Source organism: Pithys albifrons, chromosome 7, assembly GCF_047495875.1.
Source record: "Pithys albifrons albifrons isolate INPA30051 chromosome 7, PitAlb_v1, whole genome shotgun sequence".
NCBI classification, from domain to species: domain Eukaryota; kingdom Metazoa; phylum Chordata; class Aves; order Passeriformes; family Thamnophilidae; genus Pithys; species Pithys albifrons.
In genome coordinates, this window is record NC_092464.1 from 26,439,590 (window position 1) to 26,458,038 (window position 18,449).

General features: G+C 38.1%; 1 long non-coding RNA gene across 4 annotated transcripts in view; it reads right to left on the reverse strand.

The window, feature by feature from the left end:
• Positions 1 to 18,449, reverse strand: part of LOC139674444 (uncharacterized) — a 33,651-nt gene that overhangs the window by 3,110 nt on the left and 12,092 nt on the right. The window contains exons 1-4 of one of the 4 annotated variants that reach the window (XR_011698292.1): positions 18,254 to 18,377; positions 4,119 to 4,294; positions 2,346 to 2,504; positions 1,173 to 1,354 (exon numbers count right to left, since the gene is read on the reverse strand). This is a non-coding gene — a long non-coding RNA (uncharacterized lncRNA). Of the gene's footprint in view, positions 1 to 1,172; positions 1,355 to 2,345; positions 2,505 to 4,118; positions 4,295 to 18,253; positions 18,378 to 18,449 lie in introns of those variants that run through there. The other 3 variants (XR_011698291.1, XR_011698294.1, XR_011698293.1) reach the window with 3 other exon arrangements.

Genomic DNA, 18,449 nt, shown 5'->3' on the forward strand with positions numbered 1-18,449 from the left:
GTTCATGCGAGTTTTTGAGCTTCATTTGCCATTCTCTGTATTTTCCTTGCAAAATATGTACTCTGTGTTGTGTGATAGCTTCCTTATGGATCTTTCTAATAAATTAAACCTAAAAAGACACTTCTTGTTTCTTCTGGAAAAGTTGTAAATGCAGGCTCTGGAAAAGTGTAATTTGAAATGTAGAAAAAGGGGAGTGAAGGCCACATGTTCAAAGGTAAATCAAAGAATAATTGCATCCAGAGCAGCCTGACAGAAGGCTGACGGGGAGCTGGTCCCTACAGAGAACTCCCCAGTGACAAACTCAGAAATGGAACAGACAATGCTATGTCTGGCAGATCAGTCAAGGCAGTGGTTATAGATCCAGTTCTGCCCTTTTCTGTAAAGTATGATCCAAAACCTGAATTGATAGCCAGCAAATATACACCTGTGTGATCAGACAGGAGAGATTTTGATCCTAAAGCAACTAGAGGAAAAAGGCAAAAAGCATATTCACCACAGCAATTTCAGTATCTCAACACACTGTTTTTTGCATTTTTAGCTGGAGAACCTGTTATGTTCACAAAAGCACTAAAACAGCCTTCTGAGCAAGATGAACAAGTTGTTCTGAACAACAGCATAAAACTTGAGCTTGAGAAACTGCCCTCCTCCCCACAACCGCCCTTTTGTTATGACACTATAATTCATCTTGCTTTGTGTTTTCTCTGCTCAGTCGAGTGATTATGGAGAGGAACCAGAAGTGCAACTCCTGGGGGTAAGTCCTTCCCTTCGTAAGTACCTACAGCTCTTTTACTGTTGACAGGGCAATTCCAGATTAACCAGATCCATTTTCTAAGGCAAAGACTGTCTGTACAGCAAGAAAGAGGCAGAATATCCTAAAAATCCAAAGATAGACTCCTGTGTGGTGCTGTAGGAAGACAAATGTTTAGCAAGCCAGGTTCAGTTCATTCAGCCCACTTGCTATGCTGCGACTCTTCATCAGCATTAAGTTTGGTGTTTTATAACAAGCTTGCTGTTAGAATGCAGGTATTTTAGGCCTGATTTCTTCCCATCAATATGTCAAATTCCTTAAAGTAAGCAAAATTAGATCTCCCTGTAGCCTCCATTGAGATCATGTTCTTTCTTTACCAGTTAGATATTTATGTTTTCTGACTCTCCGAGATGTAGAGAACTACCTCTTTTTTCAAACGTCCATCTTCTGAGAGATGAGTTCCCACAGGCACTTTCTTAGCTGTCCTTCTGTCTGCACCACAGCTCTCCAGAAGATGTGTAAGTAATTGTGCTTACTGGAAGGAGAGAAAACTCACTCCCTTGTTCCTGTTTTGTTGTCAGTCAGTTAACTTGGAAGCGTTACTTCCTATAGAAAGAAACAGATTTTTGTCAATACAGAATTTCAGTATTTTCAGATACCAAGATTGTAAGAAGTAAATTTGATCTTCTAGGTATGGCATCTCACTGTCTGTTTAGTTCTTCAGCATACATTTTAGATTCTATGTACAGGTACATGAAGTTTTTATTTACGCTACATGATGCTCATCAGTAAGACTGGTCTAATTCTACAGCACATGCTGCCAGGTGAGCTGAGTGATCTAAGGAGGAGTAAGATCCAAAGCACTACTTTGACCTCTGTGGATGCAGTCTGTTGTAAGACAACTCTGTGCAGAGAATTTTTTTCCTCCATGTATAAATGGTTTTAAGCATTCAGTGGAAGTCTTAAAAAAATAACACTTTAAACTTTTTTTTCTGAAGCATATTAATGGAGAGTTTTTCTTGACTAATTCTGCCTATTCTACCTGCACTTATTCTGAGGCCATTAAAAATTATTATTTTTACAGGTATCTACCTACTATGAAATAGCAAGGTTCTTTTGTGTTCATGACTTCTTTTAGTAGTATAGAAGCAAAAACACATAGTTAATTACATCAGTCTAAGGAAGGGGAGGGAGGAAGGACATGTAAAGCAGTTTTGATTGAACATTATTTCTGTAGGAGCACAGATTGGCTGTAATGAAAATATGGAAACTAAATGAAGTGCAGATGGTAAGAACATGATGACACTATAATACTGGTGATCTGAATCAGGACATAAATTAGTATTATTCCCCATAGCCTTTTTTATGTACATGTAGTAGACAGCAAAACAATCCCTTATGCTAAATGCCTCTATACATTGACATAAGTAATGGGAGAGTAACCATGGATCACATACTCTTTTCAACATTTCAGAGCAGATACTTCTTTTTAGTCTGCAGTCTTCCATGCAGTAGCCTTTCTAAACTGTGTTTTACTCCAAAAAACAGTCAGTGAATATTCCATTAAAGTTTATTTTCTAATGCAGTATCAGAGTACCTTGAATAGCTTTGCTGTATCGCAGCTCCATGTTTTGTCAAATGCATCCCTTCTGCAGAAGCAAAAGTCTGAGTCAGCTGCATGGTTCATAAAATAAACCAGAAGTTGTAAAGCTTTCAGCAGGTTATGATGTGATGTTGAAGAAGCCTTTTTTTAATTCTGTAGCAAAAGAGAGTATCTAGTCATGGAAGTGGAAGTTACGGTGACCCCAGAAGGATGCAGTGGCTGTAGACCAAAGACAAGAGAGGGTTTATTTCTGCCAGCCAGTTCAATTCATTTTTCCTCGCTGCAAGGATAAAACAAACTCTTGAGATCAAAGATCTAATTTACAAGGTTATCCTCTCAAGTCAGTTGACACATGTACTTCAATAACAGAACATGAAAGAAACTGCTCACAAGCAAACAAACAAACAAAAAAAGATGAGCCTCAATTATATACATCTTTCATCCAACTCTTTGTGCTATCAGCATTATGGTTAGAGTAGTCACTTGCATCCGAATGTTCATGTAACTGTTCTGGGAGGTCAGCTTTGGGCATCCATCTAAATCCCACTGCAAAAGAAGCAGATGGGCTCAGAAAACAAAGAATCAGGTGAAATAGCCCATCACAGTGAGAAGAAAATTGCTTATTTAAAGCAATTGATACTTGTTAGAACTTTAGTCTGACCAGTGTGTCAGCCTTTTTATGAAGAGTTTTATTTAAGAAAATAAAGCAACATGTGATGTTTTGGGATCTGTAGTGTAATTTCCTTTTTCAGCTGTTTTTTGAAACTACTGGTTCATGTGTTGCACTTATTCTGCTCTCAGAGATGTTTTTAGATTCCTGTAACTCCAATGTTGTCTGTAGTGTTTAAATAGGGCTTATGTCAAAGACCTAATATTTATCTTACCAATTGATTCAAAGAGTCTTTTTGTTGTTATTATTTGATTTTTATGTATTCTGTAGTTTGGCTAGTTCTCCTTCAATTGTCTCTCGAATAAAAAAACATGTCCACTTCTCTGTCTCCTTGATAGGGTGGAATAAAACATATGCATTAAATTTATCCCCCAAAGGACTGCCAGATTCTATTGCAAGTACTATTACGGTACTTGCAGATATTATATAACAGTCATAGTATAATTTTGGCTAAAATTGGACACACAGGGTTAACGTTCTCTATTTTTTAATGTAGTTCAACCCATGTTGTAATTTAACTTGTGTTTTGGGGGCAGACAAAGTAGGAAGGTGTCATATTGGCAATCAATACTGGATTAATAGAGGGATTAAAAATTACTTAGTTTTTACCACATGTAGTTTGCAGTATATGCATTTACACAATGATCAAATTAAAATACCTGCTTCAAAACTGGAAGTTGATATCTGGTTTTAAATGGCACTGAACAAGAGGCTGTTGATTGAGAAATGGAAATGTAGTGTTTTGCTGTAGATATCTCAAATGCTTTACAGTAGAAATCAATATTAAGATTTACCTTGAATCTTAATATTATAAATTAAATGGAGACATTTTAAATCTTAGGGCAGCTCAAAAAATAGAGTGAGTGAATGAACAAAGATGGTTGATGTGTTTTTCTTTACTTAGATGATAGCTAGCTAAATTATTTCATGATGCAGTTAATCCCATAGGAAATTTTGTATAGCAGACTGTTGTTCTAGCTGTTGACTTATGCAAATCTGAGAGAAACTCAGAGAATAAAGTCATTTTCCACAATACCATGTTTTGTCCCAAACTGTTCACCTTCATATTTAAGACTTCTGAGTCTTCTCAAACTAACCTTCTTCACCACCACCTTCAATAGCTGTCTCTTCTTCAGATGAAAGCTGTGTCCTATTTTAGAAACACCAGTTCAATGCCTCCTGGGAGGTACTCTGCTCCATCCAGCTGGGACTGGACAGATGGTTTCTGGCATGGGGCATATCCTGACAGACAGGCATCTCCAGGGTGGTAGTCCTTAAAGGAAAGGATGTTGTAAATAGATAACCTGTAGGTAATAGCAGTACAGACTTGACTGACTTGCACTCCTATCTCCTCCATGACCAGCCTTGTCATGACAGACTCCCGACATGACTTCTCTAAGCACGCAAGGTGGTGCTGAAGTCCTACTCTGTCTTCTTGGAAAACAGCTTGCCTTTTTTTAACCTGAGCAAATTCATCTTCTGGTGTTCTGCCAGTATTAGGATATACCATTCACCCTGTGCCATTCACCCTGCCTAAACCAAAAGGGGAGATTTCAGACATAATGCTAAAAGCTCTCTGCTAGAAGTCATCTCAAGACTGATCTGTTCACATCAAAAAGAAATCAGATGAGACTTGCTCTGCAAGGATGTCCTTTAGCAATGGAAGTCTCTGGCTATTTATAAGAATACATGCACAGTGTCTCAAAAAATCAGGTTTTGGTATTAGGTTGGTTTATATAGTCTTGTCTTCATGGCACAGAGAAGAAAAAGTGTTCCCACTGTGTCCTTGGCAACAGCAATTTAGCTGTACAAAGATTATCTTCTCCCATATAAAAGTAATTGTTAGTTGGGAAGAATAAAAGCCACCTAGTACACCCTTCTTACACAGATGAGCTAATTCAAGTAAAGGATAAAATCTTACTTGGAAATCTGCAAGTAGGATATTGTGTTTTTTAGACAAATTGTAATTAATGGAACAAGGCCTTTCTGGCACCTACTGCCTCATCTTGCTTCAAAGAGTTATTTTGGCTCATACACAAACTAATATTCTGCTTTTCCAAAGAAACAAACTATGAAGATAATACTGAAAAAGTTATCCTTTGAAACACCATTCACTTCTGATATATCACTGTAGTCTGGAGATCAAGACCCAGTAATTTGTCAGCCTCCAAGAAAACAGTCCACTCTCTTTTAGGACGGTATCAGAACAGGTAATCTGTGCAAAACTATCCAGCAAACTGGATCAGTGTAGGCATTGTCAGTGATAGAAAATGAGAGAAGGCACCCCCACAGTGAGATTTAACATACAGCACTGACGATGTTGGAAATTAGAATATCCTGTGCATTTCATTGCGGGGGAGGAGGGGAAGAGGTGGCTGTTTGCCATTGTGCTCTTATTTTTAAAAAATAGTGAGGGTCTAGTTGGTGTTAGTTGACAGAAATGTTTTTGAGAGCACAGTAATTCAGTAACACTTGGCTTGCTCTGTTACCTTTTCCCCTTGTATATATCTATTGATCTTAAACTCCTCTGACCTAGAGAAAGCCTCTTCCATAGTGTTTATTACATTATTAAGATGATGAAATTTGAGGTAAACAGAGAAGAGGGATGATTCTTATCTGAGAATTTCCTCCCTTGTGCCTTTTGTCCCAGATACATCCAACCTGGCCTTATAGGTGCCTTTCCTAAGTGCCCGATGGTATGCTGGCTCAGGCCAGAAAGTCTGAGCGGGGAATTTCTCAGACACAAATCTTCTCTCTTCTCTGCTTCCTCCATGCTGATGTGCTTAATTACAATCCCAGTCATCCTAGTTTCCATCTGCTGGGAGGAGAGAAGGGAAAGAGGAGCTCTTTGTCCAGTGTTAAGATGAGAATAACCCTCTGGCTTGTCCTCTCTTCCTTTGGCTGTCTATGCAGGGAGCCAGCTGCTGCCAGAGACAGCTCCAGCAACATGCCTGGAACAGGATGAAGTTATCTGTCTCAGCTTTCTTCTCCTGCTTCTCTCCCAGTGAATTAGGTCTGCAGAGATCAGACCTGTCATTAGCAGTGGAAGGCTGTATTACAAATAGGAATTAATATATTTTTAAATAAGTATTTTTATTTGTTCAAAGTGTTTAAGACCTGACAATGTGGTCTTGGGAAATTTCAGTGGGCTGTTTCTTTTGCTCCAAATATAATGAAAGAGCTGGTCTGTTGCCAGCCTTGGAGGAGGGAGGAGGAGGAGGAAATTAGAATATGCAGCATTTAAGAAAAAAGTGAGATAAAAATAAAACTTATTCTGTAGACATGGTTTTACTCATGAATTGAACTGCAGTTCACAGAAGAGAGATGTAGAGGACGTTAATTTATAATGACCCCATCCTCAAATGGATAGAGGTGGAATTCAGAATACAGTGTTTAGTTGTAGGCCAGCAAGCAGAGCCTTTCAATCTGCTGCTTTTTCCAAATGTGTGAGAAAACAGCCTTGTGAGTTCACATAACTGCTCAGTTGCCAGTTGGTGCCTACATATTGTCCTCAGCACAGCAATATATTATGCACAGACAAAAAAAGCAGTTGTGAAAGGAAAAAGAGATTTTTGCATGAACCCGTATTTCAGCAAAGTTATACTTTACACCATCATAACTAAGAACAGGATTTGTCCTAAAGTTTATAGAAAAAGTGATGTAAAAGGAACATACAGGGAATGTGGATACATATTATGTATGTGTGTTTATATGTAGATACAGATTGATATATAAGGTGATTAATCACAAAGTGTGAATTCTAAATTGAGTGAGATTGGTCTTCAGTTGCTCCAGAAAATTTTCTTATGTACTTTAAATGAGATGTCAGATGCTTCATGTGACTCCACAGCCTGAAAATCTCTGTCATTTTGCCATATCTGCTGTTAATAACACAGTTAACAGACAGTCTATATGAAGAAAAGATTTTTTTTTTAAATGACATAAAAAAATACTACTTGACATTTTCCCCATTTTAATTTGTGTGAAGGGGGGAAGAGGCTACAGACACAGAAAAGGTGGTTTCCAGACCAGGATCTTTGCTGGTTTCATGTGAACCATGTGCCTTTAAAACTGTTCTTTATCCTCATAATTCCTTATTATAGGAAATTGCAGTTGGCAGCAATCAGGTTAAGTATTTAAATATTTTATATTTAATTGACGGGATTAAATTCACATTTCCTATTTAAAATGTTTTCCCATCTTAACTACAAAACCTGGTTGTATGCTTTAAAGCTTTTTTAAAATGTCAATACTGACAGTGTGAAAAGACATTACTATCTTTTTCTTGTAATTTAAAGACAGATAATGGAGGCATCACATCTTTTATTATTTTCATTACTGCCTTCTCTTCACTCATCTTCTCTCTCCCTCTCCTCATTATTGACTTCAAGTGTCAAATGTGGAAAAAATCCTTATAATGAAGTTGCTGGCAGAATCTGGTCAAGAACAGTGATCCCTCCTGATAGGGGATCATGCCCAGCTCTTTTTCTGTAGTCTACATTTTCCTACTCTTTTTTTTTTAGTCTAAATGACTTAGACATTTCCAAGAACAAGGCTTGGGCAAAAGGAATTGTGCTGACCTCTTCTTTGAAGTAAGATTTAAAAAAGGATAAGGAGAAAGTCTATTAGAACATGGCTGCCTTCCATGCTTCTTAAAAATGTGCTTTGTGTGTGCACTGCCTGCCAAAGAGTCTGTCTGCATCTTGTTTGTTCCAGTCAACAGTGCACGCCCTACAATTGCATCTCATCTCCACTTTCAGGCAACTCCATCTCACCTTTTCTCCGCTCTTAGCAAATATCAGAATTTTCTGGTACAGTCATCTGTACCTTTAACACAATAGTTTCAACTATTGGGCTGCTGGGGCAGCTGAACCCCAGTGCTGCTGATAGCCCAAGTGGGGTGGCAGTTTGAGCCAATATGATGCATTCGGGGGCAAGAGCTGGATTCATGTTGTCCTAAGGTTGATTTTCAAATCTAGACAATTAAAGCCATTTCATCCTAATCTAAAAGAGCATTAAGACTGCAATGCTAAGCATAACTTGGGAGTTCTGCTGCTTTGGGGTAGAACAGTCTGCATCTGGAGTATTTCCAGAAGCTCAGCAAAGCGGCTGTTGCTGCCAGTAGGGTTCCTAAGAGGCAGCTGATGTAGGAGCTGTGCTTTGTGGGCCAGCACGTTCTAATTGCCTGCTTCGCTGCCACGGACTGGGGCCTGCAGCCCCTCGCTGGGTTCACCTGCTGATCCTGGAGACAGAGGCTTTGCTGATCTCAGTGGAAGCAAGGAGATCAACTGGAAGCCAGGAGCTTTTTTTGATTACAAAGGCAAAATTTTGCTCCCATGACTGGTTGTTGTTCCCATTTCCAAGCTCCTGCTGGACCTGAACTCTGCTTCTCATGGATACAGACTCCTACTTCACAGTTGCTAGTAATTATACATTTAATTCAGGCGTCAAAAAGACTTACTTCTTGTCTTGGATACACACTCACATTGTATTCTGGTGCACATCAAGATGAGGTTGTGGCATCTGCTATTTTTTTCCCTGATTTTGCCTTCTTTTGGAAGAAGTGTGTGCATGTAGAGGAGGAGCTGTGCTGCATTTCAGCAAATCCTACCTGGACCATCAGAGGTCGAGGCCTTCAGGACACAACCTTCTGCATCCCAGAGCATCCCTTCCCAAAGTTCACATTCAGCAGCAGGCTTATGGCTTTCAATGAGGGGATCTTGATCCTCCGAGTTAAATTCTAGCCTTCCTCCTCCATTTGAAGCAGGCGATATGTTCTACCTTTAGAGGCTGGTTATAATGAACTGAAGGTTTTAAGAAAAAAACCCTGAGAAAGATTATATGAGTACAGTCTTTTCATAGTCAAATACCATTGGAAAACAAATGTTTCCAGGCATTTCTCAGAGTGAAGGATGAAATAAGCTTAATGGTATGGGAAAACAAGTTCTACATGCTTGGGTTCACCACAGCAACACTGCAAGTCCCTCCATGCCTGAGGCAGACTAGTGCAATCCCTGCATGTGGTGAAAGTACCGCTTCTTGGCCAAAGGGACTTGGGCAAACATTCACAGCCTGATGGGACCAATGCCTTTAGGCACTTTGAGATCCAGCAGAGCCAACTTAAAATCAAACTGCTGCTTACTAAGGTAGCATGTGAGCTGTCTCAGCGTAGACACAATGTAATGGCAGTTTCTTAACCTGCTGAGTATGGGATGTGGTGGAAGCAGTGAGTAATGGAACAGCTGGGTTTGAAATTCATACAGGGTGGTTGGCACTGTGGAGGATGGGAGGTTTTCAGAATATCCTGAGCTCTGTCCATCTTCTTAAATGGACATCAACTTAAGATGCCACTCAGGGTACTATGCTTTCTTACTACTCAGAGAAATAATGCTTCTCATTAGTCATCTCCATACTGCAGCAAGTACTGCTGGCCAAGAGGAGTGGATCTGTAGAGTAAAAAAACCAAGGCTGAAGACTTAAGACTTGGTCTTACACATATTTCTAGTTTAGACTGGTGTTGCTCTTAACCTACAGACTGAATGTCCCCTGGATTCCACAGCACATATTCTGGTTTAGTTTCCTTCAATGGGAAACCAGCTTGCATGCTCTGTGATGGGTCTGTGATTCAAATGGAAACACAGTAAGCTGGAATTTTCTAGAGACAGAGTCCCATGTTGAAATGCTAACATGTACACCTGGTTAGCTGTTAGACTCAAGCTGAGGAGATGCTGAATATTCTTGTGAAATCATAAACTTGGCATTTCTTATGGCAATTATATAATAATTATGTAATTGCTACAAAAGTGGGATTTGTCATAAAATCAGTTATCCTCTTAGCTGCTTGATGCAGACCAAGATAACCATACTTCTATGCATGAATATTATCTAGTTTCCTACATTTGCTCTCTGGATATACTGAAACACTACAATAAATTATTCTGAAATTGCTCTCATTTCTCTGTACTTTGCCTTTTACACATGTAAGTATTGTGGAGATAGATGTTGCATGTTTTGAATTTTTTTTTAAATTACTATTCCAAATTGGAAGAAAAGAATTTCATCATCAAATGAAACATAAAACAGGTCACTTCTGGGTTTGCACTACTTAAAACTGTAAAATAATGTAAAATGTCTTTTCCACATTTAATATTCATTTTTGGCAAAGTAATTTTGAAAACAAACTAGAACAAAACATGGAAAGCTATTTTAATGACAAGTAATTCTTTTCCTTACAAGTCAAAAGTTACCAGAATAGTCAAGCATGTGAAGAGTTTAAATTTTGATGACTATTGACTTACCAGTGGAAAATACTCTCAGTAAAACTGATTAGTTGCTTCTTTAAAAGCAGGGAGGAAGATAAACAGTGTTTAGTCAAAAAGTGTTTTAGCTGTCCAACAGGAAAAGAAACTTTAAAGTTTTGAAATCTCTTCCAGGTTCTTCACCATCACTGTCTAAGACAGCCTTTAAATTATAACTGCCTCCATTTGTGAGCTTCATGAAGAGGATGTTTTAACTGAAAAAATAATTAGGAATGTGAATTTTGTGTCTGCTACTGCTTTCAGAACGTTTTCCTAATTACACCATGAGATATGACACAGCCTGGTAGTGCCTACTAAGGTCCAAAGAAGAAGCACTTTTCACTATACAGCCTTCAGATGTAGCTTTATAGGGTTCCCATATGGATATATGTAGATTTATATGACTCCTATATTTATATGGCTTCTATATTGAAGGAGCTTTATATTTCTCCTCTAAACAGTCATCTCCCCTAACCCAAACTGTGTCAAACAATTTGAAAATAACATTATTAATGAGGAGTGGTCACCTGCAGAAAGCATAATCACATTTGATTTTAGAAAAAAATAACTAAGCATGCTGCCCATTTACATTTTACAAAAGTGTATGCAGGCTATGGATAATTTATAAACAAATAGTCTTATATTATTGATCTCTAATCTCCATAGTTACTGGGCTCTTCCAGTTTCATCTTGGTTTCTATGTAATTAAACCTTGTTGTACATGGGAAGCAGCACAAGCTAGATTAAGCTGGAAACACCAAAATCTTTACAAAGGACAAAGAGAGAAATTTCCTTTACTTTGCACCATGGCATAACTAGTGAAGTTGTTTTGTCTCTGTGTATGGAATTAGAGATAAAAAAGCAAAGTTGTGCTCACACACCATAAAATGAGTTCTTGCAAGTACAAGTCCACTGAAATTAATGGTGTGCTGGTCAGATATAGGTCCTGTTCTTTGCCCATGGTGTTAGAGACCTTCCTAGCACTTCCCACCTCTTGTCATACTAGGATCTATAAGAATACCACCAGCCCAAGAGTCATAGAGTCTTTCTCTTCTAATGCAACTTTAAAGTAGTGTTAAGTACTCGGGCTTGTACAGTTGAGTTTTTAATACGTTTTTTGATTCTTACCATATGAAAGACCCAGACAATCAACAGAAGTGTTAATTGTTATTATTATTTTAAAAAAAGGCAACATAAAATACCTACACCATAATACTGAGTACCCTAAAATTGAGTTCCCCCACACCACCATCTCTATTTTTTTGTTACAGCAGTCTGGGACAGGTCTTGGAGCAGCAGTGGGGAAAAGTGTAAAGTAAATTTCAGTGGAGTTTACTTTTTTGACAAATAAGTTTTGAATACTCTTCTATGTCATCTTTGAACTGACCAGAAGCAGATTAGTCCTCTTCTAGATACTTTGAGTAGAAGCTGTCTAACTACTTTAAAATGCAAATAGAAATTAGTTAAGGAAGGTTTTGCACCTTGATTGAAATAACTTGGGAAAAAAAATCTCTATTAGTCGCCACGCACTTTCACTTTTCCTTATCAGACCCTTTTCCATTTACTTTTAGTTTCCCTGTTTCTGGATTCCATTTCGCCTAGCTTCATCATAGTGGAATATTTATCCTGCTGCCAGCTATTCCCCAAGGCTGTGGATATCTGCTTTCCAATCTAACTGCAGAGGTAACTGCTTTGAAGGACATGGTCACCTTTTCCAAGGCAGCTACCACAGGGCTCATCGACTGCTCCTTCTTGCATTCCTGCATATTTTCAGATAGTGAGGTACTGTCTCTTAGCCTAGTCAATATTTTAATACTCTCTGGCCACTCTCCTTTTCTATTTCTTAAAAGGCACAGATTCCTTCCCAAATAAAGCATGTTCATGATTTTTTTATCCTTGTTCCACTGTAGGTATTTTTGGCATGTATTGTATCTCTTGCGGCTCCTAATGGAGTCGGGACTTACAACTAGTAGTAGATACTAAAAAAAAAAAAAGGAATTTACAAAGAATATTCTTCCACATAGTCCATTTCAGAAAAGTAGCAGAAATGAAAGCACTTAAATACACAAACCCCATAAAGTTCTTAAATCAAGATGCTTAGATATAAGACTATAAGCAATCAAAAAATCCATTTTTAGAACACAAACTATATACAGGACTATAGAAAACAAAACACTCAGCATATGGAAATAAGATTTGTTGATATTTTTGGCTACATGAAATCTCAAAAGTTGACAATAGGAGTCATTCCAGAACTGCAGTTAGATGACAGTTTCATAAAAAACAGTGAAGCAACAATATAATTCAATCTAAGTTTCTGCAAAATCAAATCATTCTCCACCTCAAATATCTAATTACCTGAAAACTTCCCTGTCTTCAAAAGGAAAATGATAGCCAAGAACTGAGCCCAAATAAACCCACTACTGAGAACTGAAAATTGGGTTTTGCAAAGTGGGGTCTTTGGAAAACTACCATGAGATGTGTATTTTTAAAATTATTTTAAAATGGCTTCAGAAGTCAGAGAGAATAGTTTGGTCTTCACTTCTTCCTAAATAAGAATAATAAATTGCAAGGCTAGATCACATTAGAGAATTCTCATAAATTATATATTACACAGTTGGACGTTAAACTGTTAATAGAGGAAAGCTTCAGAGTATGGGTTTCCAATTTCCACTTTATGAATTTTTGTCAGCACAGCTTCCTGTGGTCAGATGATACATCCTTTCAATGCCAGGCTTTTTTTCCCCAAAATACTTAATTGAATTTTAATGACGTGCAGAAGCTCACACTCTGGTGTTTGGTTGAAAAGCAGTGCTAGAGACCATTCCAATTTTTTGTTCCTGACTGTAGCTTTGTGATTTCTTACTATATTAATTCTTGTAAGCACATCTAATTTTCTCATTGAAGACTTAACCACATGAGCCTTAATTAAACACATTAGTAGTCATGGAACAATTAAAGTAAGTCTTCCACAGAAAGAATTGATCTGCAGGGAAGAGGAGATGAACAGTAAGTGTAGTGCATACTAGCACTTTATTTACAGGGTCCATGCTGAGAAAGCCCAAGATTAAATCAATAACAGTTTGCCTAAAGAAGAAACTATCATGCCTCTTGGACTAGGCACTAAAGTCTTCTTCTTGCCTATTATTCTTAATGCACATCCACTGTCCCAGAGCTTAATCAGAATTCATGAAGCTGCTAAAACCGAGAAAGATTATTGATCTTATTAAAGATGTAAAGCACCAGACTGAGAAGACAGGACCTCCAGAGAAAAGAGAGGATGGGAGCCTCCTAGGGAAAGCAGCTCACAGGTTCACTACCATGAGGAACCTGAGGCAATTTTCTCTTCAGGAGCTTGAAAGCCAGGGCACCGCTGCCCCAAACTGAGCACCTAAATCTCTTTACCAATAGCTTCAAAGTTCATCTTCCTGGTCACCATCAACAGTATTTTAATTAAACTTGAAAACTCAATTCCTTCTTCACCTAATCCTATCTAATGCTACCTGAAGCAAAGGAGTGGCATAGGTGTAGCTGGATGTCAGTTTAGAAATTGTAGGTTACAGAGATATTGCAGATGGCCTAATTTGACTGACACAGGTGGTACTAACAGAGTAATCATCTAGGTATATTTTTGTATCCTAGGGATTTTTTTTCTTTACTGACTCTAGAAAAAGCGCAAATTCATTGCTACATTTATAAAAATTGTTGAGTGATATCAGTGGAACTCGAACCATGCAATATTTTTTATCAGTTGCCAGATAGAAAAAGTAAATTAAATTTGTTTAGACTGACCCAAAATAGTTCCTTTTTTATTTTTTCATGATGAAAAGAAAAACTGGAGAAGTCCCAATTTGACTAAGTTGTTTCTTTTGCCAAGGAATTGCTTATTTTATATAGAAGTATCTAAAACAAGAGGAATCAAAGCACTCAGCTCACAGAAATTTGGAGCTGGGTGTTCCCCCTGCTGAACAGCTCCATGGTCATGCTGCTTCACTCACTGAGATGTAAGAACCTGGGTTAAATTTGTAGGGGTCCTCCACTCTCATGAGACAGGATATTTGGAGCTGAATCTCCCTCAGTTTCTTTTGCTGTAACTCTTCCATTCCCCCTCACATGAAATGCGTATGAGACAGTCAGAGCCCAACCCTGCGAGGCACAACCTCCTTACTTCTGGTCTTCATGGCTTTTTACCTCTGCCAAAGGAGCAAAGGGATAGCAAGAAGGATGACAGAGAAGGAGAGGCACTGGCTCTTGCCTCCCTTTCCCAGGGAGGCAAGAGCCACACAAAGATGAGTGTGCAGCTGGACACCCACAGGGTGATGACCTTGAGCTCCTCCTACCCTTCACTGTGCCCTGCCCTCGGAGGTGCCTCTCCACCCTGGATGTTTACTTACATACACAAAATACACCAGTGACAGGAGCAGGGACTGGGTACCTCAGCCAGAAAAAAAATATGACATAGCAGTTAGAGGATTAGTCTAGGTAGGAAATTAAAAATTTCAATTCAGATAATTTCATGAAGAGGAAGGTCTTGGCTGTACAGCTCCCACGTTCTGTATGATTCAAGTGCTAGGTATTGCATCAAAGGAGGCACAAGCCTTTTCCTTCCCTCCTCCAGCTTTATTTTTCTAGGGTAAAAAAGACAGGTGAAACTATTTGCCAAATCTGATGCAGATTAAAGTAGGGGGAAACTAAACCCAGTACTTTTGATAATCACTGTAGTCATCTAAAACAGTCACCTAGCTGAAGACCACAGTGGTATTCTAACACCACATCTGTGTAGGCAGGATTGTCAAGCTAAACTGGAATTCATTTTATCTCTCCACAGCAGGTGAAAATTAAAACTTAAAACCAGGAAGCAATAACACATGTCTCCTGCCCAGCAATCACTCTCCTGATAACAGGTGATATGCAGCTGCTCTTATCAGGGTAAAAGGTACTGCCAGAGAGGTAGGAAAGAATTTTTTTGTTCAATCCCATTGCAAAAGATGGCAGATTGGTGTTGCCTTGGCTGGATGAGCTGTGCCACTCAGAGGAATCTGGCTTCCTACTCTTTCCAGAAATAGTCCTTCCTATTGCTGTGTGCCCTTTCATGCCAGCCAAGACAGTTTTTTAGTTGATAAGGGGGAACCACGTCCTCCAGCAGGGAGAGGGAGGAGCCCAAGCTGAACTTCAGGAATCTATCACGATGATTGAGCAGTGAGCTGGACTACAGCTGTGTGTGTGCTTATGTGCTGTGCAAAGGGCTTACGTGCTGTGCTTAAATTTCATGCCCATGATGTATTCACCAAAAAAAAATATGGAGCAGGTTAATCCTTCAGTTTCACTGTTACTCAGGTAGTGTCATAGATTATTTTGTCACTTACAATGTATAAATGCTGTGTTTATAATCTATCCAACTTATATGAGAGACACTTGATTGCGAAAAGGACATCAAGAAATTAATTACAAGAAGGCCACCTCAGTCTCAATAAGTGTTTATGGAGTAAGCCTCATTGCAAGGATGAATTTTGTTCTGATTTTCCTACATTAGAAAAGCAAACTTTTGCCTCTTGCAACACTCCTTTGAAATCAATCTTGATAGTTTCCATGGAGTTAGGTCTAATCTCATCTTGCAGTTGTGGCTCCAAGTGTGTCCACCCACACATGTCATGTGTGTTTTAAGCAAATAATTTAATGCAAAGTGTTTTATTTCAAGACTGAAACACTGTTCCAGGGCAGGTAGCATAGGAATGAGGCCAGGTGGGTGGACCTCTAAAGGACTTTTTCCAAGGCAAGAAAGGGACCATGATAAAAGCTCTCTGTCATCTTCTAGATGTGATTGTCAAAACACTAATGAAGAGCAATGACTTACTTCAAGGTGCAGCAGACACTGTGTTGCCATTGACAATCCATGCAAGTAAACTGTGTGTAGAACAGTATTAGTCCCACAAAGAAGTGCAAGACAATCTCTATGTAGACTGGGAGACAGGAAATAACTCCAGAAAAAAAATACTGGCAAAAGGACAAATATAGAGTATGTACTATCAGCAATAAGAATATTCACAAATAAACATTTTAAAAGGGCAGAACTGTCTTAGATGGGACTTCTTTGCCTTTCTCAAGTAAATGAACGGTAACCAGCATGAAAGGCATGTTCTAAGAAATCATACATAATTTGAATCATTTAGGATTGATTTGGGAAAGCATGAAAAAGCATCTCATACATGTTTTATTGGTGCACATTTTCTCTGTATATGTCATACGCTCAGTAACTCAGGAAGAAAATATGTGACTATAAAACTTAACTTGTAATTATGACTCTCATCATCTAATTAATTTCTTGTAGAATTTTGCTCCTCAAATAAGCCATAGACTATATCAGACTTTTGATGTACCATTATTATTTAGAGATAGGATAACAGTGGATTGAAATCAAAGTTTCTCTTTCCAAACAGCTGATATATAACAGAATTTGGCATATCAACTAATTTTCTTAGTTTTCTTAAAAGTCTGTCATGTAATTACAATAAGCAACTCCCTTTCTTTCTGAATCCATATGAATTTGTAATAGTGTCCTTATATAATCAATGTTTTTTTCCCTAAAGATTCAAGTTTCCTTTTTCCGCAGAATCCTTTGAATTCAGGCATGCCCATAAAAGCTGGAATGGTGGAGGATGATGTTTTTTGGAGCTGCTGCTTTGTGTTTGTGAGTATACTGTACATCTTGAAAGAAAATGGTGGTTTCAAGATAAACCTAAATGTATTTAACAGCTTATTCCATACTTTTAATTTATGCTACTCTTTGAACATGTTGGATTTTAGTTTATACATAGGCTCAGCCCAGTACTTTTCTGCCAAGTGTGTAGGGGAGTGATGCACTACAGGCTGTAATTTAGAAGCAGGTTGAAACTGCCTGAAATACATGTATCTTCATAATTTATTCCTAAAATCCTATTATTACCGGAACTCTCTCTAGTTTCAGCACTAAGTATCTTTCTTTGCCCCTGCACTAGAGTAGAAAGGCAGCGGGAGGGAAGCAAAGTTATTTTTTGCTTCCGTGGCTCCAGAGCTGTGTGCCAGTGGCTCCAAGAACCCATGTGAACTAGGATTTTACTTTCAAATTCTCTTTGTGTTAACTCAAATGTTACTATCTACCTGGGAGTAACAATTTTGAAAATGTCATCTTGTTTTTATCCACAAAAATACATATTTCCTAAGTGACAGAAAACGAAAATTGGCTCTCTGATAGTTGCTTGAAAAATAATCAGTTCCCACACTAATTCAAGATAATATTTATTTTTTTTGTCACTGTCCAAGGATTTTAGTATTATTTACACTTCAAGCATTAGACTGGGAAAATTTTTAAAAATTTTTACATATCTGTCACATTGATTCAAATTATGTAATGGTTTTTTTCCATGTTTATAAGCAAAAAAAATTATTTAATTTGTAAATACCAACATTTAATTTAAATAATGCTCTCCTGAAATCAGTTTCACACACCTCTGCCTCTTCTTATTCATCCTATCAGTTTTTTCTTTTTCAAGAGATCTAATCAACAAATCCATGTTCTTTCTCCTTTTATTCACTCTCCCACTTTTTTCTCTCACTTCCAATCCCTTTTCCTGGCAATTCTTACCAAGTTTTCATTTTACCTCTTCTCCTTCACCAGTAATCTTACAATTTTCTATTTGTTTAGGTTTTTTTCCTTGTTCTTTGTTTGTCTTAACTCTTTATGGACATCCCAGCAAACAGAGAATGATATCTGTGTCATCCATATTTTTCAAAATCCTACATTTGACCTAATTTTGCTCTGACATTTCTGCTGACTTTTCCTCCTCTCTAAAACTTTTGAAATAATACGTTGCCTGAAACTATGACCTCGATGGCTTTCTGCCAACTTTACCTTCTCCCAAGTTATCTTTCATTTTGACTGTGTACACTCCACTCACCTCTTTTGAGATTATTAGTGATTTGACCAAATCTCAGGACTCCTTCCATCCCACAGCCTGTGATGTTATTGGTCATATCGTGACTCTGAAATCTTGTCCTATCTTCAGTCTCCATCTTTTCTTGTTTTCTCTTTCAAATCACTGCCAATTCCTTAACCTTTCTTTCAGCCACGGGAGATCTCCATCCTAATGTTGA